Raw genomic sequence first — 26314 nt, 5'->3', positions numbered from 1 at the left:
CTGGCTATGACGTACCGAAGTTGCCTACTCACATGCCATCTCAAGATCACACTAACTCCTACTTCGTGCCTGAACAGTGGGATACACGAACAAACCTAGATCAGGTGCGAATGCATCTGGAAGAGTTTCAGGGTGCCAATCTCTATACAAAGATATCTGTCTCTACACCAGAACAGTTTACTGATGAGATCCAAGCGGTCCTGATCGAACCATATCGAGGTGTGTCGGAGGCATCAGTACACAGCCGATTAGAGAATGGCCCAACAAGGGAAGGTATCCACAAGTCAAAAGAAGACTCAGCGACCCGAGGGAAACCACCACCTCATTACACATTTTCCAATCCTTCAGATTCAAGTAAGTACGGACTGAGTTCTACATTAGAGTTAAGCATTTTTCTTGCTGATACCATGAATTATCTGACCATGAGTAGTAGGCCTACACGTTGTTGGCAGTTCAAAACATATTATATTTGCTCCAACTGCATTTCTGATATTATCAGTTAGTTATTGGTTCACTTTTATTGATCAGTTCAAGGTTCAGCGTTGTTATCAGCTATATGTATTTACTGTGTGAATGTGATATCTCTGTCACAGCGGGGCTGCCCCAACTTTCCACCCATACCATGCTGTATTGAAATGTCTCTTACCACACTGACAAGTCGACTATGACGAACCGTAACGGTATGGAAATTCGTCCCAAACAGAAAGGTGGCACTTTGTTCTAGGCCTTTCCACAGGTTTTCCATAGGATTTTTTTGTTATTTGTTTTACGTCGCACCGACACAGATAGGTCTTATGGCGACAAAGGGATATGATTGCCTAGGAGTGGGAAGGAAGCGGCCGTGGCCTTAATTCAGGTACAGCCTGGTGTGAAAATGGGAAAACACGGAAAACCATTTTCAGGGCTGCCGACAGCGGGGTTCGAACCCACTATCTCCGGGATGCAAGCTTACAGCCGTGTGCTCCTAACCGCACGTCCAACTCGCCCGGTTCCCATAGGAATACTGTGGTAAAAAGTCAAGTAAATCCGTGTCCTCATCCCGAGGTGGTACAGCTCTTTTCATGCACACCCAATGGAGGTGAGCTGCACGTGCCGTACTGTACCATGTCATACCGCCCCTCCTGCCATTATCAAATCTCTCGCAGGACTGCGAAACGAGCAGGCTTCCCCGGATGTCAGCTAATAGTGCTAACCGTTACGTTACGGAATTGCGATGCTCTTAACTCAAAACCGTGCGCCCTCATCTTACAACATCTCAAAGTGTAAGACCTAAAGTTATATTCATAGACTCCTTGTACACACGATACAGGGAGGATTTGATCGAGAAGTAATGGGGATGCGGCAGATGGGTCATGTCCCGCTGTAATATATTTGCAGCCGACACCCATGAGTTTCTGAAGCAAACTGAGCTCACGCAAACAACACAGATGCTCCAGATACTAACAAGGGAAGGGTCTGAAGTGTGACACTCGGATTTTGACGAGACTTGGTATGACCGTGGTGGTCTTCAACTGACATCCCAGTGTGAAACATGAATCGCTCACCTGCCGGTGGCATGACTCCTCCTGTAGGGTAATATAATCGGAGGAGGAAGTGGTGTTGAACGGCTTGCCTTGCGAACGTTCAACACGTACTCTTTGGCTGAATGATCAAAAAAGTGGCCTTCGGTTCGGGGCGGGGGTTCGATTCCCGGCCGTATCGGGGATAATATCCTCGTCTGGTTAATTTCCCTGGCTTAGGAGCTGGGTGTTTGTGTTCTCCTCAAATGTATTAGCTCAGTTTACCAAGTCACATCATAAGGAAAATGCGAAATTGTAGCTGGCTGCAGGACCGATGAAACCAAAAGCCAATTACAAAATAAACACGTACAAGTACTGTACTTCCTTATATATACGTCCTGGAAATTCGACCGTTCACTTTAAAGTGAAAAATGGGAATTACAATAATAAACCTACGAAATATCGTGGAGTAATTCGTAAATAAATACCGCAATTTAGACCTGACAAGCTTCAGGCACGATTACGACATTTACGATGGTCAAGGAAAAAGAGGATAGAGAACAAATTGCGGACAAATCATAAGTGTTCCTTGACTCAATCCGCGCACGTCTGACAATGAATCAAAATGACAATACTTGTTACTACAATATCAACCACAGTGGCTTTCATGTGGAGGTCCATAGTGGACGAACACTCGAAAAGAATGATTTTTGCAGTGTGCATGGAGTCGTGCAATCTGTGACGAGCACCATTCCTAGTTACACGTTAATGTCGCTAGTATTATCAGTCGGAAAATTATGAGAGCCACTCTCCGTTGTTCTCCATGAAAAGGGCAGAAAATTCGGGCCAATCGTTGAAGAAAACTTCTTCAGCATTTCAACTCTGTATATAAGGGCATCGCAATCAGGGAAGACGATTAAGAATATTATGGAATGTTGGATGGGTGACCTAGTTTTACTAAATTAGACGACAACAGCTTGCTACTTCTGGACACATGAACGGAGTTCTGAGACTACTGTGGCGATTTTTACAACATATATCTTCATAGTATATTTTCATCGCCGCTGTTAGAAAAACAGGACGATTCAAAAGCAATGGTAATTATATATCACCAATTCTTCTAACAAGGTTGATAGCACCAAGATTTTACGTAAACAAAATAGCAACGAGCAGAGTGACAGTAAGCAACACTGGGGGAATAGAGGGAGAGGTTACGTAGTAGGTACCCAATAGAAGGCAAGGACCACCATTCGATAGCTCAGATGAACAACTGTATTAGAATAATATCTTTGCACAGTACACACAGATTAATATAGGATCTTAAAAGGTCCGAGATAAACATGGATGAAGATCATTAATGCAATTCCTACTTTCATTAAAGAGAAGAAAGTTCGACAATTCACAAATAAGAGGGGAGTAAAAGGAACTACTAGCCAGGAGTTCTTACAATTTTCAAAATAGTAACATTTTCAAAGAGCAACACTTTTCCATGACAATAATAATATTTGGCCACAATTTAAATCCAATACCTCTAGGGTGTTTTACAAAAGTCTAATAATCCAAGTGAAACAGGGAGAGGAGGGAAAAATGGAAGATAAAAATAGCAAGGATAAGAGAGGAAAGAAAAGTAGGAGTCCGACTGCGCAAATTTGAGAGAGTTCATCCACCCGTTACTGTCCTCGTTTGAATGCTTGAATGAATTATGTCGACGATGGTCACCCTTAGTCCACATTAAAACTTTTCATGAGGTGAAAATTTAAATCAGGAGGCACAGATCGAGGCCTTCAATAACTAGACCAAATAAACAGCCAGCTCGCCTGAAGGGCTAATTTAGAGTTCCAAAAAATAACACGTGGATTTTTAGCTCACCCAGATCCGACGATATTATGTTTCCAGTTGGACGGAATAGAAATACGCATCGCACGGCAAGCCGCACGAGGTCAGTGGCCCCTCCACTCATACACACTGTACACAAGTCGATGCCAGGCTGGTTTGACGAGCGAGGCTGTCCATTATATATATATGCAAAGAAGCGAAGACTAGTAATTTCGAGAAGGTTGAGGTGACGTAGCAGATGACGTAGTTAATGGTAGGTATAGACAGAGCGACAGACAGTATGCAGTGAGGTACGGGATCGGAGAGACGGGTGAGCACAAAATATGATTAAACCAGTAATACGTGGATGGGTAGACGGCAAAAGCAGGTTAGAATAATTAAAGTAGAAAGTAGATGATCCAGTAGAAGCGTAGATACGAAGATATTGCCGGAGTATGTAGAGACGTAGATGCGAAGATTATTCCAGAAACTCGTAGAAACGTAGATACAAAGGTTATGGCAGGAGCACGTTACATATTCCTGCCGCCGGGCGGTATCCGAAGGATGGGCGAAAGCAGGTCGGCGAAGCAGCAGCGATGTCCATGAGCGTCGCCTTCTCAGGAATCGACGATCGGCGACCAGAAGAATCGCAGTATCGAAAACAAAAACAAAGGAACAGCAGAAGTTTGGAAAACAAAGAAACAAGCGAAGCAGGGAAAATAGGGAAAAGGGAAAGGGAGAGAGAAAAGGCAAAAGGAAGGAGAAGAGAAAAAGGGGAGGGACAAAAAGAGATGCGGTCCGGACCGAATTGAATTGCATTGTTTAAAAAATGTAGCCAATATAAATATATAGAGAATTTCCCGTGAATATTTCGAAAAAAGCAAAAGGAGACTCCAAGTAAAAGAAATTACAATTCAAAAAAGGGCATGGGAGAGTATGACATCATGGTGTGTGTGGGTGGAGGGGTAAGGGACTGGGTCAGCCAAAACACAAAGCAAATAGATATATTCTCAAAAAAGTGGATCAGATTAATCAGTGTAGACATAACGAAAGCATAACTGTCATAAAACAAATTTTGAATGAATTCTCCCTCCGTACCCAAGGACAGAAAAGAAAAGAAATAAAATGATTCAAAAAGAAAATTTATTAAGTTCGGAAAAATGAGCCTTCCGAATATCCTGAGTGTTAGAAATAGACTGTAATTGAGCAGTAACAGAAGAAGGGAAGAAAGGATTCGATATGGGCCGATCCAATGAGGAGAAAGCTTAGCTAATATGTGATGTTGGGTAAAACTAATGGGGTGGATATTTAACAAAACGTTATCAAAGATCTTAAAGTTGGGAGGGCGGAGGCGGGAATTACATGTTTTCCTGTGAAGATCTCTCGCATGATTAAAATTACGAAGAGCTTCCTGTAATAGAAAGTCAGTAAGCAGATGAGGGGGGGTATGCAATAAAGAGGGTAAATTCCAATTTAAAGATAGGAGTATGAAGATCTCTTCCCAAGAACAGTTTGGCGGGAGAAAAGGAGGTAGAATCATTAAGAGTAGCATTTAAAGCTAAACAAAAGTAAGGAAGTTCGGTATCCCATGATTTTTGATCTTGGGAATAAAAGATGGAAAGAAAAGATTTAAGATTCCGGTGGTAACGCTCAACAATATTTGCCTGAGGGTGATAAGGTGAGGTACAAACTTTTTTGATTCCATAGAAAAAACAAAAGTTATAAAAAACTTTTGAAATAAAAGTAGCAGCATTATCAGAGACCAGAATTTTTGGAATGCCAATAAGAGTAAAAACGTGATTAGTTAGTAAATTAATAAAATCTGAGGAGAAATATTACGTAATGGACGTACAACAAGAAATATCGAAAAACCATCCAATAAGGTAAATATGTAGGAATTCGATTTGGAAGATTTAACCAAAGGACCGACAATATCGATGTAGAATTTCTCCGCTGGGTAAGTAGAATGGGAGGCAGCATATGTCCCGACAGGTTGATGATTTGGGGGCTTGTGCTTTTGACATGGGTCACAAGATCGGTCCCAAGAGAAAACATCATTTCGCATTTGGGGCCAATAAAACTGAGAGGCAATACGAGAATAAGATTTCGCCATTCCAAAATGTCCATCCTTAGAGGAACCTTGAAAATATTGAAATATAATGGGACGTAAGGTGGAAGGAAGAACCAAACGAGGAGTAGCCCGAGGGTAGGTTTGAGAACAATGAGTTGATTTACAGTGACTGACAGAGCAAATGCAACACCAAGAAGGAGTGGTTCGAAAGGGATGAAAGTTGGGGAAAAAACAGAGACGGCACGGACGAATAATTGATGTTTATTTCAAACCGATATGCAGGTTACACAATACGCACGGCATCGACTCAGTAGGATGTAGGACCACCGCGAGCGGCGATGCACGCAGAAACACGTCGAGGTACAGAGTCAATAAGAGTGCGGATGGTGTCCTGAGGGATGGTTCTCCATTCTCTGTCAACCATTTGCCACAGTTGGTCGTCCGTACGAGGCTGGGGCAGAGTTTGCAAACGGCGTCCAATGAGATCCCACACGTGTTCGATTGGTGAGAGATCCGGAGAGTACGCTGGCCACGGAAGCATCTGTACACCTCGTAGAGCCTGTTGGGAGATGCGAGCAGTGTGTGGGCGGGCATTATCCTGCTGAAACAGAGCATTGGGCAGCCCCTGAAGGTACGGGAGTGCCACCGGCCGCAGCACATGCTGCACGTAGCGGTGGGCATATAACGTGCCTTGAATACGCACTAGAGGTGACGTGGAATCATACGCAATAGCGCCCCAAACCATGATGCCGCGTTGTCTAGCGGTAGGGCGCTCCACAGTTACTGCCGGATTTGACCTTTCTCCACGCCGACGCCACACTCGTCTGCGGTGACTATCACTGACAGAACAGAAGCGTGACTCATCGGAGAACACGACGTTCCGCCATTCCCTCATCCAAGTCGCTCTAGCCCGGCACCATGCCAGGCGTGCACGTCTATGCTGTGGAGTCAATGGTAGTCTTCTGAGCGGGCGCCGGGAGTGCAGGCCTCCTTCAACCAATCGACGGGAAATTGTTCTGGTCGATATTGGAACAGCCAGGGTGTCTTGCACATGCTGAAGAATGGCGGTTGACGTGGCGTGCGGGGCTGCCACCGCTTGGCGGCGGATGCGCCGATCCTCGCGTGCTGACGTCACTCGGGCTGCGCCTGGACCCCTCGCACGTGCCACATGTCCCTGCGCCAACCATCTTCGCCACAGGCGCTGCACCGTGGACACATCCCTATGGGTATCGGCTGCGATTTGACGAAGCGACCAACCTGCCATTCTCAGCCCGATCACCATACCCCTCGTAAAGTCGTCTGTCTGCTGGAAATGCCTCCGTTGACGGCGGCCTGGCATTCTTAGCTATACACGTGTCCTGTGGCACACGACAACACGTTCTACAATGACTGTCGGCTGAGAAATCACGGTACGAAGTGGGCCATTCGCCAACGCCGTGTCCCATTTATCGTTCGCTACGTGCGCAGCACAGCGGCGCATTTCACATCATGAGCATACCTCAGTGACGTCAGTCTACCCTGCAATTGGCATAAAGTTCTGACCACTCCTTCTTGGCGTTGCATTTGCTCTGTCAGTCAGTGTACAATACGAAAGGGACCAGAATAGTTATTAGAAGAAATATCGTTTTTTAATTGTTGACAGTATGGATCAAGGTTCTGATGGTCTTGACATGACTGAAAAGACAAAGGGAAATTTATGAGAGAAGAAACAGGATTTACAGTAGCAACTGGAAGGTGGTTTATCTCAGAATCATTAAGATGATGATCTTCAAAGAGGCCGGACAACGCATCAGCTACTGAATTTTGAAAACCAGAGAGAATTTAAGACGTGACAAACGAAACAGCCAACGACCAGTGCGTCCAATTTTCGGAGCTTTATTAAGTAACCAAGAAAGGGCTTTGTTATCAGTGCTCACGATAAACTCTCGATGATCGAGATACTCCGCAAAATGTTCAATTGAGAGTATTAAATCAAGTGTTTCCCGTTCATATACGAAATGTTTACTTTCCATAGGTGACAATAAGCGACTAAAATAGGCAATAGGGCGAGTTTCACCCTGCACAGTTTGTTGTAAAACAGCGCCAATGGCGACATCGGAGGGATCCGTACAAAGTTCAAACTTGATATTAAAATCAGGAATTTGTATATGAGGAGCTTGTGATAATTTGGCCTTTAAACAGAAAAAGGCGTTTTGCTGCGGTTCATTCCAGTGAAACTTTACGCCTTTGGGTTCCAATAAGTTAAGTGGTTCAGAAATATGAGGAAAATTTGGTATATATTTGCCATAAAATCCCACCATGCCAAGAAAGGAACGTAAGTGCTTTAAGTTCTTAGGATGAGGTACCTTGTAAACAGCAGAAACCCTATCCGGATCGACAGCAACACCGTTAGAACTGAGAATATGTCCTAAAAACTTAATCGAAGTTTGAGCAATTAAGACTTTGGAAGAATTTACCGTCAAACCTACCGAGCGAATACGTGTTAGGATTTCACGAACATGCTGTAGGTGAGTTTGAAGATCAGGGGAATAAATAAGAATATCGTCGATAAATGGGGACAGATATTGATATTTTATGTCAGAAAAAAGTGAATCAACAAAGCGTTGCATAATTTCGGAACCTAAATTTAGGCCAAAAGGAACTTTTTGAAACTGAGAAAGACCATTAGGAGTAATAAAAGCAGTGTAACGGGAACTAATTTCATGTAAGGGAATTTGGTTGTACGCAGAATTAAGATCAAAAATGGAGTAATATTTGGCACTGGAAAAATGTTGAAAAGCGGATTGCAATTTGGGCATAGGATAAGCATCGTATAGTATCCAGGCATTTAATTTTCTATAATCCACGATAAATCTTGAAGATCCATCGAGTTTATCGACATTAAAGGCTGGGGAGGCAAAATTAGAAGAAGAAGGTATTGTAGTTTTGACTTAAAGCATTTTATCAACTAATTGATTTAAAATTTTCTTTCTAGGAGGGCTTAAAAATGAGGGAATGAACAAACCGGAGTAGTATTGATTAAGTCAACATAAGCCTTGACATTTTTTACTGTACCAAGAACATGAGTGATAATGTCAGAAAATTCCGTTAACAAAGAGACAATTTGATCAGAATGAATAGAATTAATACTAGGAGAGATCGGTGAGGTCAAATAAGGATAATCAGCATTATTATTTAATGGAATAACTGCTGAAGAAAAATGGAAAGAAACCGTAGAGTTCAGTGAATCAAAAATGAGGCCAGTATGGGAATAAATCATACCCTAAAATAATAGGGGAAGATGAGTCAGAAACATCAAGAAAGGTAAACGGCCAGGAAAAATGTTGATTTTTTGACAGTAAGAGAAATATGACCAAGAACATCAATAGGTTGATTTGAGGTCGAAATACAACGGGAAGTAGAAGGAGATAAATGAAGATCGGAAAATATATTTTGTAAATATTCAAAAAAGGATAAACTGATTAAGGAAACAGCAGCCCCAGAATCAAGAAGAGCAACTGAAGGGACATTATTAATGGTCAAAACAATATGAGAAGTAGGGGGTGCGAGTGACGAGCCCTCACTCGAAAAGGTTTGAGAAGAAAATTTAAGTGGCAAAGAACGACCATTGGGAACAAAGTTAGAAGGAAACTGAACAACAGAAGACAGATTTTCCCATAATTACGCCTACTGTCTAACGACGCGGGTAAGACACGTTTCCCGAGTAGGGAGTAGCACAATTCCAAGAAATGTGAGCCTTTCCTTTGCAACGGAAGCAAATAATAGGAGAACGAGTATTATCAGAAGAAACGGACGTAGAAGGTAAAGCTAAAGAAGTAGAAGGTGGAGTACAAGAATCTACGGAGGTGGGATAGATGAGTAATAAGAAATGTCTCCCAAAGAATTAATGGCATGAAATTGAGCTAGGTTGTAGAGCTGAAGCATGGACGTAGGAGGACTTAAAGCTTTAAAAAGCAGCCAAAAGGAAGGAGTAGCGTAAAATTGGACAATAGAAATTAAGCGATGTTTCAAACATCACTGTAGGTTCCAATCGAATCAAGATAATCATGAGCAGGTTCCGTGGGGAGTTAGTGACGACGGATAAATTCAAGGCTAAGCTTACAACTTATTTCGTAAGGTAAGAAATAATTATGTATGGCAGTGCGAAGTTGATACCAGTTTGAAAAACTAAACATATTATCAACCCTAAATTTAGTGAAAAACCAGTAGTTTTGGGGACAGCAATCCCATTAATTGAGGAAAGGAAGCTAATTTGATGTTTTGAAATTTACGAGCGGAGAAGAGCCACAAAGTCATACTACGAGGATCAGTAGATTGTAATTCGGGTACTTGATCAAGAGATTGTTTTATAACCTTTACATTCAAGGAGGTATCAACAGACATGTATTGAGTTACTGAAGGAGGGGGATAAAAATGTGGATCCGGAGATATAGAATGTTGTTGAAGCAATGGAGAAGGCTTACTATCAGAATCAGTCAATAAACCGGGTGAAGCAACATAAGAAGAGAATGTTGGGGTATCAGAAAAAAGAAATTAAATCAGCAGTTGGAATATTAGGTAAAGACAGATTTCGATATAGTGGGGGTGGGGATAAGTTACTATCCTCACCTAATGGAAAATTATCCGAAAAGCAGGCCATAATGTTGAAACAACAACAACAAAGGGACAAAATTCGAGAATACCTAAAGAAATATATTAATTTGAAACAGTACTAGTTTAGACAAGAAAGTGTAGTTAGAATGAAGAGAAAAAATGTCGGATACCATTTGTGGCGAAGATTTTACAACATAAGTTATTTCTGCTTAGTATATTTTCATCGCCGCTGTTAGAAAAATAGGACGATTCAAAAGCAGTGGTAATAATATATCAGCAATTCTTCTAACAAGATTGATCGCACCAAGATTTTACTTAAACAAAATAGCAACGAGCAGAGTGACAGGAAGCAACAATGGGGGAATAGGGGGAGAGGTTCCGTGCTAGGTACCCAATAGAAGACAAGGAGCACAATTCGATAGCGCAGATAAACAACTGTATTATAATAATATCTTTGCACAGTACACACAGATTAATCTAGGATCTAAAAAAGGTCCGAGATAAACATGGATGAAGACCATTAATGCAATTCCTACTTTCATTAAAGAGAAGAAAGTTCGACAATTCACAAATAAGAGGGGAGTAAAGGGAACTACTAGCCAGGAGTTCTTACAATTTTCAAAATAGTTCACACATTATCATGTCATATAACATTCTTTTCAGGAAAACAGACGTAAACTTTTCAAAGAGCAACATTTTTCCATGACAACAATAATATTTGGCCACAATTTAAATCCAACACCTCCAGGGTGTTTTACAAAAGTTTAATAATCCAAGTGAAACAGGGAGAAGGAGCGAAAAAGGGAAGATAAAAATAGCAAGAATAAGAGAGGAAAGAAAAATAGGAGTCCAACTGCGCAAACTTGAGAGAGTTCATCCACCCGTTACTTTCCTCGTTTGAATGCTTGAATGAATTATGTCGACGATGGTCACCCTTAGTCCACATTAAAACTTTTCATGAGGTGAAAATTTAAATCAGGACGCGCCAGATCAAGGCCTTCAATAACTAGACAAAATAAACAGCCAGCTCCCCTGAAGGGCTAATTTAGAGTTCCAAAAAATAACATGTGGGTTTTTAGCTCACCCAGATCCGATGATATCATGTTTCCAGTTGGACGGAATAGAAATATGCATCGCATGGCAAGCCGCACGAGGTCAGTGGCCCCTCCACTCACACACACTGTACACAAGTCGATGCCAGGCTGGTTCGACGTGTTTTTTTTCGGGGGGTGCCCCCGAAGCCCGCTCCCCCCACGTGACCAACGACTCAATCTACATGGCCTCCGACATGCTATTATTTCTAAGAAGAAGAAAGAGATAGCAGGGAAGAGTGGGAAGTGATACAAGGAGTATCTGCCTGTTTCCATGTCAGACACGCTACTAGGCGAGATTGTATTAGGTATATGGTGTTGAAGTATGGTATTGAAGGGTCAGGGAAAAACCACATAGGCAGAAAGAAGAAAGAGCCTACATGTAAAACCTGACATCTTGTGATAGCACATGCAAGGATGTGGGCTGGAAAAAGACCAGAGGTTGTGTTAGTTAGGAACAGGTAACATGCACAATACATAAACCAATTCCTTGCCATTCCATCACCTGGGGATCAGTCCGTCTGGGCACTGCTGTGACTAGCACGGTCCTTGCCGGCTGCGGAGCCATGCGTCGAGTACCACTAGGGCCTGTCGCACGACTCCACCTCCTTGGGGTAACTCGTATCCAGTCTCCGATCCCGGAGAATGAGGCCAAGCCCGCCGAGGCGGGGGCCTCCTGGAAGGGGGTGGGTCATGGCGCCGGGCCTCCTTCCTCTCTGCCCGCGCCATGGCCCGGTAGACTGGGCAACTGCGATGGGAGGCCAGGTGGCCCCCCGAGCAGTTGGAGCACACCGGCGCGTTTCTAAGTGTTGCGCAGGCCGTGTAGTAGTGATCACCACCACAGCGGTTGCACCTCACCTCGAGCCCACAGCTGACCTGACGGTGGCCCCACCTCAGACAGCGGAAACACTGCAAGAGCTGCTGAGGGGGACGTTTCACTCTCACCTGACTGCCGCTACCCGCTGAGGTCCTATCCTGATTGGCTCCTCGGTTGACTGCTGTCCTGGGAGCAGTCCTGGGTTGCGGCTTGGCGGTCCTCTCCTGGTGAGCCAGCGTCGCCATCTGTTTCCTGGTGCGGCGTCGTCTTCTGCTTCTTCTTCCCGGGGGTTGCTTCTCGGCGGGGGAAGAGGCCTCGTCCTGGTGACCCTCCTCCCGGCCTGGTGACCCCAGGGTGGCTGATGGCTCCGCTGCGTCGCCATCTTCTTCTTTCCCCTGGCTGGCGGCGGCGGTGGCGTCGGTCGGTCCCAAGGGTTGCTTCTCGGCTGGGGAAGAGGCCTCGCCCTGGTGGCCCTCCTCCCGGGCTGGTGACCCCGGGGTAGCTGCCGGCTCCTCTGTGTCGCCATCTTCTTCTTTCTCCTGGCTGGCGGTGGCGGTGGCGTCGGTCGGTGATAACACTCGACTGCGTTCCCAGTCCTGGGGGGCGCACATCGAGGTTGCAACTCGACAGACGTGCAGGCAGGCTGGACCTGGGCAGCAGCCTCAGTACGCCAGGGGGCGTCCTTCTCCACCGCTGTGCTGCTTTCCACCATCACGGGCGCGTTCCTGGTTTGCGCCCGGGTAACAGGCCCTTCCTGGTAGGTCTGCGTCTGCGACCACTTCGCCCTGGTTGTCGCCTTGTTGGTCTGCGTGTACTTCGTAAAGTACAGCTTTCCAACTGGAGTCGCGCCGTCGCGGCGCTCGGGAGCGCCGCCGTCGTCCTCGGTCGTTGGCTCCGTCTGCGAGGCTGCCTCCTGATAGCCCGAGACGTCTAGGTGCTCCCTGAGTCCTGGTAGCCGGGCAACCTGGAACTGCTGGGACGCGCGCTCCTCGTAGACCCTGAAGCTGGCTGCGTCGTTAGGGCGGATGATGATCGCCCAGGAAGCAACCATAATGCCGATGATCGGCAGGAGTGGCTCTCCGATGAACTCCGCAGTCGCATTCAGGTGGTCGAAGACGCGCAGCGTCCCCTGGTAGTCGCTTTCCCCCGGCCGGTTGAACACCACCAGTCCCGGGCGTTCATAGCTGGGGACATCCGCCGTGTCGAGCGTGTCCAGCAGCTTCTCGACGGCTCCCTGGTAGTCGTAGTCGACCAGTCGCACTGGTAGGGTCGGCTTCTCCATCTTGGTCCTCCTGTAAGATAACCTGAAACAGAAGAAAGAGCGAGCACTGAGAAGTGCTACAGCTCAGACAATGCTCCTTCGAAAATGTACTAATAAGTACAAGTGCCTGGCTGATACTTGAAAAGTACAGAGCGCCTGGCAAGGAGAGAGAGAGCGCAGCGCGAGGCACGTATGTCCTTTCACTACGGCAGTCAGCTCGTCCTTTTTGGTTCGACGATTTTTTTTTTCGGGGGGGCCCCCGAAGCCCGCTCCCCCCGCGTGACCATCGACTCAATCTACATGGCCTCCGACATGCTATTATTTCTAAGAAGAAGAAAGAGATAGCAGGGAGGAGTGGGAGGTGATACAAGGAGTATCTGCCGGTTTCCGAGTCAGACTCGCTACCACGGCAAGAGTTTGTGTTAGGTATATGGTGTTGAAGTATGGTATTGAAGGGTCAGGGAAAAACCACATAGGCAGAAAGAAGAAAGAGCCTACATGTAAAACCTGACATATTGTGATAGCACATGCAAGGATGTGGGCTGGATAAAGTCCAGAGGTTGTGTTAGTTAGGAATAGGTGTCATGCAATCATAACCATTTCCTTGCAGTTTTTGTTATGGGGATCAGTCCTTCTTGTCACTGCCGGGTCGGCTCGGGTCTGCTAGCGTCTGGGCTTTGGGCCACAGATTCGTCCCATTGTCCAGCAGCCAGCAGTCCCTGGTGCCAAGTCTCCTTTTGGAGAGGGGGGAATTAGAGCCAAGCCTTGTATGCAAGGGGCTATCTTCTTCCTCCTGTCGATGTCCCTCTATGCGGTGTTGTTTGAACACACTTGTCACTGCAGATCTAAAACTAAGGTTATTAATAACATATGTATATACAAGTTCTCATTGGAGTGCCGGCTGTTTGCCTGCTCTCATGTCCAGCGTTCAACCTAGATTGGAGTGAAGTAACTTATTAGATAGATAGTTATTAGTGCTGCTTATAGGGCGCGGGATGGTGTTCCGCTCCCATGTCTCTGTAGGGGGGCGGGGGTGGATTGATACGTCCTTGGCCGTCTGGCTGCGTTGCCGTCGTCTTCTTAGGTTGTACATTTTGTCAACCTTCCTCGCCTGGTCCCTGGGTCTAGGACAGCTGAAACATATTTACATATTTACATAGGTGTCTGCAGTGTGTGGGTTAATGTAGTATATAGGTGTCAGCTTGGCGGGAGGGGGTTGACTATCGGCCCCTCGCCCACCCAACCCTGTGGCTGAACAGAATGTGCTTGGGTGTAGGATACTTTTTGTACAGATCGACGTCGTAGCGTCCGATCCCGCTTATTAACGGATTGATCTTATTACTCCATGACTTTCTGTACATGTTTAGTGTCTGTTTACGTATATGGTGCCTTATTGAGCTGACTTTCGCAATTCTGCGTAGTTGGCGTATTGGCGTGTCGTAAGGGAGTCTGGTCGCTGCTCGTAGGCATTTATTTTGTATTAATTCCAGCTTATCCAGGTTCGTCATTGCAGTGAACCCCCACGCTGGGGCTGCGTACATGATTATTGGTCTGATTAGGGCCTTATACATGTTTATGGCTACTTCCGTGTTAATACTGGACTTTTTGTTCAGTATAGGATATAGCTGGTTAAGTCGTATGTGTGCTTTTCTTTGAATTTCATTGATGTGGTGTAGCATGGTGAGTTTTCTGTCTAGGACTACTCCTAGGTATTTGACTTTGTCATGCCACACTATATCTTCGTTGAAAAGCTTTAGCGCTTTTATGTTGACTGGTTTGCGTGTGAGTCTGTTCTTCTTAATGAACAGCACTGCTTGGCACTTGTCAACATTGACCTTGATGCGCCATTTCGTTAGCCAAGGCTCGAGAGTTCTTAGTGCTACTTGGAGCCTCTTTCGAGCGCACGCTAGCTGTGGATGTTGAACTGTGATAGCGGTGTCATCAGCGTAGAGGTGTGTGGTAGTGAGTTCGGTAGTAGGCATGTCGTTTGTATACAGGACGAAGAGGATTGGGCCGATAAGGGACCCTTGGGCTACGCCCGCTCTAATCCTGCGTGTGCTTGACAGCGTGTTATGTACGTCTACTTTGAACTCTCGGCCCTCCAGATAAGATTTAATAAGTCTTATATAGCCTGGGTGGAATTCGTGGTCTATTAGTTTCGCTAGTAGGCCTTCGTGCCAGACTTTGTCAAATGCTTTCTGGATATCAAGGAAAACCGTTCCTGTGTCTCTTCGTTTGTTGAGACCTATGGTGGCTTGTTCTATGAATCGAGTGAGCAGTTGTGGTGCAGAATGAGCGTTCCTAAAGCCAAACTGCTCGTTGCGAATTATACCTTTTTCCTTGATATGCCCTATTAACCTTTTCAGTAGTATTTTCTCGAATACTTTACTGAGGGTGTCCAGAAGGCTGATGGGCCTGTAGTTGTTGGGGTCTGACTTGTCTTTGCCTGGTTTTCCAAATACGAGGATCCTAGCCCTTTTCCATTGTTCAGGGTAATATTGGAGTCTGAACATTGCATTGAAGATGCTGGTAAGTAGTGTTAGGGCGTTGAGAGATAATTTCTTAATTATTATATTCTGGATCTCGTCTGGGCCTGGCGCCTTCTTGGAGTTAAGATGACCTATAATCCACTTAATTTCGTGTATATTTGTCCTCTTAACCTCCGGCTTAGGTGCGTTTTCAAGGAATTCTGCTACCTTTGCCTCAGTTTGCCTGATGAAGGCTGGGTCAGATGGTATTTCGTTTGGAGTGAAAGCCGCCTCTATGGAGTCCGCTATGATTTCGGCTTTGTCACGGTTCTCGTATACTGGGCCGTTAGGTCCCTTGATGGTAGGGATGCTGTGTGTTTATCGCGTGAAGTGTCTCGCTAAGTTCCACACTGGCCTGGTGTTGGTGTCGAAAAGTTTGAGGTGGTTGTTCCACTTTTCCGACCTGTATTCCAGTAGTTGAGTTTGAATTTCCGTGTTTAGTTCGTTTTTCATCTCGCGGTCTTCGTCTCTGTGATGTCGAGCCCAGTTACGCCTGTGGCTGTTGCGCCTGAGTATTAACTCTTTTATGTGCGCTGGAATCTCGAAAAGAGGTGATTCTCTGTGTTTGCTTAGCGGTATGCTCGCAGTTGTGGCTGTTTGAATTGCTTCTACGAGGGTTTTGACTGCTTCGTCAATTTGGGCTGTGCTGTCTATTAGCATGACTTCGCTTCCCTGTAGGAGTGTGTCTAGCTTGCGTTCGAATTTGCCCCAGTTGGCTGCTTTATAGTTGAGCCGGCGTCTGGGGTTTTTCTCATATTCCTCTGGGTTCGCATCTAGTGTAAATATCACGGGTTGGTGCCTCGACCCCAGGTCGTTCACTACCTTAATGCTATGCCTTTGAGGAATATGTCGCAATAGGGCTATGTCAAGTATGTCGGATACGTGATCGTTCGGTGCTAGGAACGTGGGCTCACTGGGGGCTGTTACCACATAGTCCTGGGATAGCATGTGGTCATACAGCCTTGTGCCTGCTGGATTTGGTTTCAGGCATCCCCAGGTGGCGTGTTTCGAGTTTAAGTCCCCTCCTAGCACTGTGTTCCGATTTAGCCCTAGTACTGTTTCTATGTCGTGAGTGTTAAGGCTTGTCGGTCTGGAGTATGTTGCTATTACATTTATGAGTGTTCCCTGCACTGGTAGGGCTATTCCACATGCCTCTAGCGTGACCAGCTCTGGTATGTCTACCTCCATGTGCTTGATGTCCTTCCTTACCAGGACTGCCACTCCTCCAACTTTGTTAGCCTTATCGCTTCTGTGCATTTTGTAGCCTCTTATAGTGAACTTCCTCCCCGGAGGGAGGAAGGTCTCTGTTAGGAGAGCTACGTGTATTGAGTTCGCGGCTAGGAAGGCTTCGAGTTCATATTTCCTAGACCTGACGCCTTGGCAGTTCCATATTAGAACTCGAAGCTCCTGCGTGTTATTGTTATTATTATTATTATCTTCGTTGGGTTGTTCAGCCATCCGGGGTTAGGAGTTCGGAGATTGCATTAGCCAGGTCCCTTAGCCAGGGGTAGGGGAGCATGTTGGCCATCATAACCCCAGTGGTTATGGCTACCGACAGGTTCAGGTTCGGAAAGAAGGTTTTCAGGATTTCTTCTATCCTTTCCCTGAACGCCTTTACTGCCAGTTCCCCTCTGGCTGTTTTGCCTGTATCTGTGTTGTTGGTGAGATTGGTGTGGTGAGAGGTGAGGGCGAGGGGGGTGGTGGTGCGGATGCCGGCTGACTATCGGCAGGTTCTCTGCGGGGGGTGGAGCTGGCCTGGGGTGGGCCTTCTAGTAGCTCGGGAAGTGCTGGCGTGGACTTAACCTGCCTTTGTTTGTTTTCTTGGGGCTGGGCCTTCTTGTTGTTCTTGTTTGAGGTCTTAGCTCGGACGGTGGTGGGGGCTGGTTGGGCTGAGGGCCCGTGGTTGTGTTTACCTACCGTCCGTACGGGCTTGAAATTTAAAATGCCTCCGCCTGATGGGCGCTGGTTGTCTGAAGGACCTTGCTTTTGGCCCTTTGTGCCTGACGGGCCTGCGAGACCTGAAGGGTCCTTTGTACCTGATGGGCCTGGGTTCTTCTTGCGTGAAGCGCCTGTGCCTGATGGGCCTGCTTGGGCCTTAGGGTTGCCACGCTTATTACCCTTTGGCCCTTTGCCTTGATGAGCGGCTTCGTAGTCCTTGCGGCTAGGACAGTCTTTAAAATTGGCCGCGTGTTTTCCCCCGCAGTTAGCGCACTTAGAGTACGCGGGGTCGTTGCCGTGGGGGCAGTCACGGGACAAATGGGAGGCGGCGCATCTGCGGCATCTGGGCTCCAGTCGGCACGCCGCCCCTGGATGGCCATGCCTCTGACACACTCCACATTGGGGGCCAGTGGCTGGGGGGCGGTATGGCTCGACCGACACCAGCATGTTCGCGAGCATCCGCATTTTCCGCAGATTGTCCGCGTCTGGGGTATCCGCCACTGCAACTAGGAATAGGTTGCCCTTGGCTGGCCTATTCCCTGCTCGCATCCGCACAACGGAGAATGCGGGGATATCCTGAGCTTTCAATGCAAGCTGGATTTCGTCCGCATTACTTCCGTTAACGGGGGTCCTCACTACGAACCGCTTCATAGTGCTATTGGGCAATATTCTTACAAATGTAATATTTAGCCGTTTTAGCACCTCGATAGCGGTTTCGTAGCTCTCAAAGCTCGTCATGTGCAGCCGAATCGCTAAATGTGCGTCTACTCTCGGCCTAGAGAAATAATATTTTCTCTCTTCATGCGGCAGCTTTTTGAGGAGCTCCGTTTGGTTCGACGAGCGAGGCTGTCCATTATATATACGCAAGGAAGCGAAGACTAGTAATTTCGAGAAGGTTGAGGTGACGTAGCAGATGACGTAGGTAGTGGTAGGTAGACACAGAGCGACGGACAGTACCGGTATGCAGTGAGTTATGGGAGCGGAGAGACGGGTGAGCACAAAATATGATTAAACCAGTAATACGTGGAAGGGTAGATGGCAAAAGCAGGTTAGAATAATTAAGTAGAAAGTAGATGATCCAGTAGAAGCGTAGATACGAAGATATTGCCGGAGTATGTAGAGACGTAGATGCGAAGATTATTCCAGAAACTCGTAGAAACGTAGATACAAAGGTTATGGCAGGAGCACGTTACACTACTTGATATGCGTTCTTCCAAGCAAGGCAGTAGCAGTCAAACTTTTGCCCAAACACACTACTTCACTCGTACAGCCTTTGGACATGTACGGTTTCCGTGTATGGAAGTCTTTGTTCGAAGAATATGGGACGCAGTTACCTTACAGAATGACGAGTTCGTCATGTATGTTCGCATTAACACACTCTGTTTGCAGTCGTTCGTGTACTACCAATTATCATATCCGACTACATTATGCCTGGCAACTCTGCTGCTGTGTAGCCTTCCCAGTTCTCTCTTGCATATGACACACTAGCAATTACCCGCGGCTTCGCTTGCGTGGATTTCGAAATTTGATCAAAGTAATCGTTCCTCGGCATTGTACTAAGACATTATCTGAAAATTCCTAAAGTATGAAAACTCACCCAAAAATTGAGTTTAATTTACCCCAGAAATTCTTTGTAAACCTTGTTTGTGGTATTACCTTTTGGAGCTAAGACGGCCATGCGACAGCTTCCTTCCCACTCCCAGCCCTTCCTTTTCCCATCGTCGCCGTAAGACCTCTCTGTGTCGGTGCGACGTAATGCAACTATCAAAAAGTATCGACTAATTTTTCAATTCATTCACCCCTTAAGTGGATATTCCGAAGACAAAAGAACGCGTGTTTCTTTACTTTGAAAGAAGAGTCAAAATACAAATCTTCATGCCTCTAACATCTTCAGTGTTTGAGATATAAGTATCCTCATAAAAAGAATTCAACTCATTTTTCACCCCAGTCACTGAAGTTGATTCCCCCACCACTCCCTCAAAATATGCGTGTTTCCTTATTTTTAGAGGAGATTCCACGACTGAAATATGTTAAGTTTTTGAGATATACTGTAGATATGCTAATTTTAAAAATTCACCCCCTTTTTCAGTTCCCCGAGTGTATTTTCCGAAAAAGATATTTATGTTTCTTTACAGGAAATTCCATATACCGTACCAGTTTTCAAATATGTAATATGTTACGTGTCTCAGATAATTTGCAGATATATTCTTTTTAAAAATTCACCCCGTTTGTCACACCTTTTCACCCACTATTCATCGGATTATCCAAAAAACACAAAACAGTGTTTATTTTCAAAGGAGACTCCTAATACCAATTTACATGTCTGTAATATCTTCAGTTTTTGAGGTACAATTCTCCTCAATAAAGGTGTTCAAAACTTTATCCCCCTTTTTCCACCCCCTTATTGAGATTTTACGAAAAAAATGCGCGTTTCCTTATTTTTAGAGGAGATTCCGAATAACAACCTTTATGGCCATAAAAATTTCAGTTTTTGAGATATAGATATCCTCATTTAAAAAATTTACCCCCTTTTCACCCCGTTAGCGACGGAATATCCAAAAATCCTCCCTTAGTGAGCACCTACACCCTAATATAACTGTATCCCCAAAATTTCATTTCTATATGTCCAGTAGTTTTGGCTCGGTGATGATGAATCCGTCAGTCAGGACATGTTATTTCATTTATATAGAGGAGCAATTACCGGCGGCTTCGCTCGCGTGGATTTCGTAATTTGATCAAAGTAATCGTTCCTCGGTAATGTACTAAGACATTATCTGAAAATTCCTAAAGTATAAGAACTTATCCAAAAAGTGAGTTTCATTTACCCCAGAAATTATTTGTTAAACATGTTTGTGGTGTTACCTTTTGAGGCTAAGACGACCATGCAACATAGAACTGTACATGTGAGAAACAGTCTTCTCTCAAGTCGAAAAAATAAATACATGTTTCTTTATTTTTAAAGGAGATTCCAAATACCTATTCCCACATCTGTAACATCTTCAGTTTTTGAGATATACATAAATATCCCCATAAAGGATTTCAACCCCTTGATCAGTCCATCCCCTACCCTCATCCCCATCTAAGTGTACTTTCCGAAAACATTATTTTAAAGGAGATACCAAATACCAATTTTCACGTCTGTAGTATCCTCATTAAAAATATTTCAACTATTTTTCACTTCTTTTCATCCCCTGTTAAGAGCCTTCTCCGAAAACAAAAAGGTACAGGTTCCTGTATTTTTAAAGGACTTTCCAAATACCAAGTTCCTTGTCCCTAACATGTTAAGTTTTTGACATATAGTGTAGATATACCGGTACTCGTTTTAAAAATTCATCCGCTTTTCCAGTTCTTTTCAGCACCTTAACTGGATTTTCCGAAAAAAAAGATGCGTGTTTCGTTATTTTAAAGGAGATTTCAAATACCAGTTTTCATACCTGTACGAATGCAACACCTTCAGTTTTTAAGATAAATGTGTACTCATAGGAATAATTCAACTTCTTCTTCTTCACTTCTCTCCAACCCTCTCCCGCCTTAAGCGGACTTTCGGAAAACATAAATACGTGTTTCTTTATTTTGAAAGGAAATTCAAAATACCATTTTTCACGCCGGTAACAACTTCAGTTTTTAAGATAAGGTATCCTCATAAACATATTTCAACTCCTTATTTACTTATTTTCAACCACACACCCCTTACGTCGATTTTCCGAAAAAAATGCATGCTTCTTCATTTGTAAAGGAGATTCCAAATACTAATTTTCACGTCTGTAACATCTTCAGTTTTTGAGATATAAGTATACACATAAAAGTAATTCAACTCCTTTTCACCCACCCCCTCCTTCCTACCCGTTAAGTTGATTCCCCCCTCCCCAAAAGTGCGTGTTTCTTTATTTTTAAAGGAGATTCCAAATGCCAATTTTCACGTCTTTAACATCTTCAGTTTTTGAGATATAAGTTTCCTCACACAAAGAATTCAACTAATTTTTCAATTCATTCACCCCTGAAGTGGGTTTTCCGAAGACAAAAGAACACGTTTTTCTTTACTTTGAAAGAAGGTTCCAAATACAAATGTTCATGCCTCTAACATCTTCAGTTTTTGAGAAATAAGTATCCTCATAAAAATAATTATTTTCCTTTTTCACCCCAGCCGTTAAGTTGCCCCTCCAAAAATGCGCATTTCTTTATTTTTAACGTGATTCCAAATACAAATTTTCACGTGTGAAACCTTAAGCATTTCAGATATGAGTTCCTCCATAATTCATTTTTATCACTTCCTTTCACACTCCCCACTGAAGTGAATTTTCCAAAAACAAACAGTACCTGTTTCTTTAAAAGAGCTTCCAAATACCAATTATCACGACTGTAACATCTTCAGTTTTTAAATATATGTATCCTTGTAAAAGGAATTCATCTCCGTTTTCTCCTCTCCCCCCACCTACCAAATGCGTGTTTCTTTATTTCTAAAGGAGATTCAAATATCAGCCTTCAGGTTTGTAACATCTTTAGGCTTTTTGTGTAGATATATATATTCTCATACAAATAATTCAACCAATTTTCAACTACTTTCACCCCTCCCCCCCTCGTTAAGGTGTTTTTCCGAAAACCAAAGAATACGTGTTTCTTTATTTTTAAAGGAGATTCCAAATACCAATTTCCACGTCTGCAGCATGTTAAGTTTCTGAGGTATACTGTAGATACGCTACTTTAAAAATGTCAGACCCGTTCTCAGTTCCCCTTAGGTGGATTTTCCGAAAAAAATTAAATTTCTTCACAATTACAGGATATTCCAAATACCATTTTCAAATCTGTAATGTGTTACGTGTCTGAGATAATTTTCAGATATAGTCTTTTTTTAATTCACCCCGTTTGTCACTCCTGTTCACCCCCTATTCTTCGGATTATCCAAAATCACAAAAATGCGTTTCTTTATTTTCAAAGGAGATTCCAAATTTCAATTTTCATGTCTGTAACATCGTCAATTTTTCAGATATAAGTCTCCTCATAAAAGATTTTCGAACCCTTTTCCCCCCTTTTCACCCCCTTAATGGGATTTTCCGAAAACAAAAGTACATATTTTTTTATTTTTAAAGAGATTCCAAATACCAATTTTTACGTCTGTAAACTTTCAAGTTTTTGAGATACAGATATCCCTATTTTTAAAATTCACCCCCCTTTTCACCCCCTTAGCGACGGAATTTCCAAAAATCCTCCCTAAGCGAGCACCTGCATGTTAATATGAATGTATCCCCAAAATTTCATTTCTTTATGTCCAGTAGTTTTGGCTCGGTGATGATGAATCTGTCAGTCAGACAGTCAGTCAGTCAGTCTGTCACTCAGTCAGTCAGTCAGTCAGGACAAGTTATTTTATATATATAGATTTCATGAGTGTTCAAAATGTGTAAATATGACAATGCTACGGTGTAGTTGGTGTTACAAAGAAACATATTTCCAGCACTTCTTGAAAGATAATCACTGCTGTGAACAGTATGAGGCCTGTAGTTATGTAAACACCGTCAAGTTCAACAGGTGAAATACCATGCGAATTGCTAATTTTTACTTGTGATTCATTTTGTAATTTGTCATACGCCGAAAACTTTCCTAATAAAAGCAAAAATACATCTTCTCGATTTATTTAGAATCTTTTCTGTTATACACATTTACCAATTACTGTTCCTTCATTTCGATTTTTCTTCTCTTTTTATTTCTTTTCGTACATGTTCCTTCATTTATCTTTCTTAGGCATAATACACGCATGCTCATAAATTAAGGATAATTGCATATTGTGGTGCCACACAACTGGCGCTAATAGCATAGGCACATAGTGAACACAAACGAAACATATCTGTAAGTCCACGGTATTGGTGATAAGTTGAGAAAACCGTCCCAAAACACATGTGCTACAAAACGCCACAGTTTCCTACGCATGTACCCCGACTTCAATATGGGATATGATCACCATGCACACGTACGCAGGCCGCACAACGGGTTGGCATACTCTAGATCAGGTGGTCGAACAGCTGTTGGGGTATAGCCTCCCATTCTTGCACCAGTGCCTGTCGGAGCTCCTGAAGTGTCCGAGGGGTTTGAAGACGTGCGGCGATACGTCGACCGAGAGCATCCCAGACGTGCTCGATGGGGTTTAGGTCTGGAGAGCAGGCAGGCCACTCCATTCGCCGAATATCTTCTGTTTCACGTTACTCCTCCAAGATGGCAGCTCGGTGGGGCCGTGCGTTATCATCCATCAGGAGGAAAGTGGGACCCACTGCACCCCTAAAAAGGCGGACATACTGGTGCAAAATGACGTCCCAATACACCTGACCTGTTACAGTTCCTCTGTCAAAGACATGCAGGGGTGTACGTGCACCAATCATAATCCCACCCCACACCATCAAACCACTACCTTCATACAGGTCCCTTTCAAGGACATTACGGGTTTGGTATCTGGTTCCTGGTTCAGGCCAGACAAAAACCCGGCGAGAATCACTGTTCAGACTATACCTGGACTCCTCCGTGAACATAACCTGGTACCACTGTTCCAATGACCATGTACTGTGTTCTTGACACCAGGCTTTACGGGCTCTCCTGTGAAAAGGGGTCGGTGGAATGCACCTTGCAGGTCTCCGGGCGAATCAGCCATGTCTGTTCAGTCGTCTGTAGACTGTGTGCCTGGAGACAAGTGTTCCAGTGGCTGTGGCAAGGTCCCGAGCAAGGCTACCTGCAGTACTCCGTGGCCGTCTGCGGGCACTGATGGTGAGATATCGGTCTTCTTGTGGTGTTGTACACTGCGGACGTCCCGTACTGTAGCGCCTGGACACGTTTCTTGTCTATTGGAATAGTTGCCATAATCTTGAGATCACACTTGTGGAACACGGAGGGCCCGTGCTACGACCTGCTGTGTTTGACCAGCCTCCAGTCGCCCTATTATTCTACCCCTCATAACGTCATCAATATGTGTTCGTTGAGCCATTTTCACCACACAGTCACCATTACCACGTCTGAAAACATCTGCACACTTACTCGCTGCACCGTATTCTGACATGCACCAACACACCTCTGCGTATTTGGACTGCTGCCAGCGTCACCGTGCGACGACCGCAGGTCAAATGCACCACATGGTCATACCCCGAGGTAATTTAAAACCTGAAACCGCCCACCATAGCGTTGTTTCACCATGTATCAGCATTATTCTTAATTTTTGAGCATGAGTGTAGTTGGGAACGTTCACGAATCACCAACGACCACGAAACTTGCTAATTTTACAAAACAACTATTTTATCTATGGCAGCAAGGAGACACTGGCATTCCCATAACTATCTGATAGCAAGGAAATACCATGTTCAACGTTCGTAACTCAAGTGCACAATTTCCCTTCCTCCTTCCACAACATTACTTCGCGCAAGAAGTCTCGCCACCGGCAGGCGAGAGATTCAAACATTGAACTGTTTTTGTTTTGTTTTTTGCTGGTGATTTAATGTCGTACTAACACATCGAAGGTTTTCGAGGATGCAAGGATGGGAATGGGCTAGGATTTGTAAGGAAGCGTTAATTAAGATATATCCCCTAGCTTTTGCCTGGTGCAAAAATGGGAAACCACGGAAAACCATCTTCAGGGAGGCCGACGATGGGATTCGAACCCACGATCTCCCGAATGCAAGCTCAGAGCTACGCCACCCTAATCGCATGGCGAACTCGCCACAGAACTTCTAACACGTTATAAATGGCGTAAAAACGAATGTCGGCAAAAAAGGTACTTCGCAGCGGAACTTGAGTTGAACACGTCTCGTCAAAAGCGACGTCACGCATCGGGCCCTTCCCTCGTAAGTAGGAGGTAGAGTGAAAAAATAGTGAATTATTTTCATCTCTAATAAATAATCATATAATTCCACCATAAGGCGAAACATACATTGGAGTATAACTTCACAGTCTACTCACCAAAGCAACCACGGTACGAATTCAGGCCAATGTACAGTATGTAGCATTTTGAAAATTAAAAGTCATGGTCTATGGTAGGATCTCTGGCTATGATCACAACGTCAACAGTCACACAGAACTTCGTGCTTGCTTTGTTTGAATCATACATCAAACTGCCGAAGCTTCAATTTCTTACGCACTTAATTCAGAGAGAGAGAGAGAGACCTCCTGTGTGACCCAAGATTATTGACAAATTTGCATATGCCGAGAAGTTTCAAAATCAACAAATATGGCCGAAAAAGATTCTTGAAATTTAACCCGGTGCCAGTATTACCGCAATTTCTGTTGCAGAATTAGTGACTGTAACAAATGAAATGCAGTATATCAGGAATGAAAGAAGAAAATCCCCGAATGAGACAACTCGCTGAGGGTAGAAAGTAAACCACTGATTTCAGATGCTAGGACTTCATGTTTTTCCACGCTAACAATGCTATTGATGGGTATATGTCTAAAAATAGGGTACTATGATAGTCATGAGTGCTGGAGATGACTAACCCATTCGTCCCATGCAACTACTTTGGTGTATCAAGTGCTTTCTGAAAGCACTCCTCCTTACCTACCCACCAGATTTCACTATCGTAGTTCACTACACATGTTCAGTACCCGGTCAGGCTGCAAGCTAGAAATTCCTGTACATTGAACCGCAACCTAAACAAATCGTTCACAGTCACCGCCACGAGCTGGTGCAATGAACTCCTTAATGGCATCAGGGAAGCCAAATCTAAGGCAAAGA

The 26314-nt window shown here is 44.5% G+C and overlaps 1 long non-coding RNA gene across 1 annotated transcript in view; it reads left to right on the top strand.

Annotated features, from left to right (window-relative positions):
* Window positions 1-203: 203 nt before the first annotated feature.
* Window positions 204-26314, top strand: part of LOC137498403 (uncharacterized) — a 71177-nt gene continuing 45066 nt past the window's right edge. The window contains exon 1 of the long non-coding RNA XR_011017782.1: window positions 204-354. This is a non-coding gene — a long non-coding RNA (uncharacterized lncRNA). The remainder of the gene's footprint in view (window positions 355-26314) is intronic.

The sequence above is a fragment of the Anabrus simplex genome, chromosome 2, assembly GCF_040414725.1.
Source record: "Anabrus simplex isolate iqAnaSimp1 chromosome 2, ASM4041472v1, whole genome shotgun sequence".
NCBI lineage: Eukaryota > Metazoa > Arthropoda > Insecta > Orthoptera > Tettigoniidae > Anabrus > Anabrus simplex.
The sequence above is the reverse complement of the archived record's forward strand: the minus strand, read 5'-3'. Positions and strand labels throughout refer to the sequence as shown.